At 63.2% G+C, this 589-nt stretch overlaps 1 protein-coding gene across 1 annotated transcript in view; it reads left to right on the plus strand.

Moving 5' to 3' along the window:
• SOGA1 (suppressor of glucose, autophagy associated 1) overlaps positions 1 to 589 on the plus strand; it is a gene marked incomplete at both ends in the record, with an annotated part of 11275 nt that overhangs the window by 2038 nt on the left and 8648 nt on the right. The gene's annotated exons all lie outside the window — the stretch shown is intronic.

Raw genomic sequence — 589 nt, forward strand, 5'->3', positions numbered from 1 at the left:
ATGTGTCCTTGGCCACTTGCTCACCCCAGCCACCTGGCCCCAACTCCCACCAGCCAAGGCTCTGCACAATGTGTAGAGTCCGCCGTGTCCCTGGCACGGTGCCTGGCGCTGGCCGTATCCTGAACCGCGTGATGCTCGTTCAGAGCTGTGGGGCTGCCTGGCAGCGATGTCCTCACAGCGTCCCAGTGATGTCTCGACGGTGCTGGGTGCATGCATGGTCCCGTCTGTGTCCTGGGAAGCCGCGTGTCGACGCACAAACTCGTGCACACGGGTCCAGGGTGACCCATGCCACGCTGGCTTTGAGACAGCTCATGGGCAGGAGCGGTGTCATCCTTGGTGACAGGAAAGGCATCCTGGTGACAGCCTGGGCTTGTGAGCCATCGCAGTGCTTATGACCCACTTCCCTCCTGCCCGTGATGCCGTCAGTCCCCCAGGAGCCTCAGGAAACATTGCTGGCTGAGCCGTCAGGGCAGCTACCCTGAGGCAGCTTCCCAAGGCAGTGCTCAGGCCCTGCTCCCACCGAGGACGCTGTGCAAAGTGGGGTTCTCCCTGTCCCCATCCGTGTTACCCCACGCGGCAGGAAAGGGAG

The sequence above is a fragment of the Apaloderma vittatum genome, unplaced genomic scaffold, assembly GCF_000703405.1.
Source record: "Apaloderma vittatum isolate BGI_N311 unplaced genomic scaffold, ASM70340v1 scaffold18351, whole genome shotgun sequence".
Taxonomy (NCBI): domain Eukaryota; kingdom Metazoa; phylum Chordata; class Aves; order Trogoniformes; family Trogonidae; genus Apaloderma; species Apaloderma vittatum.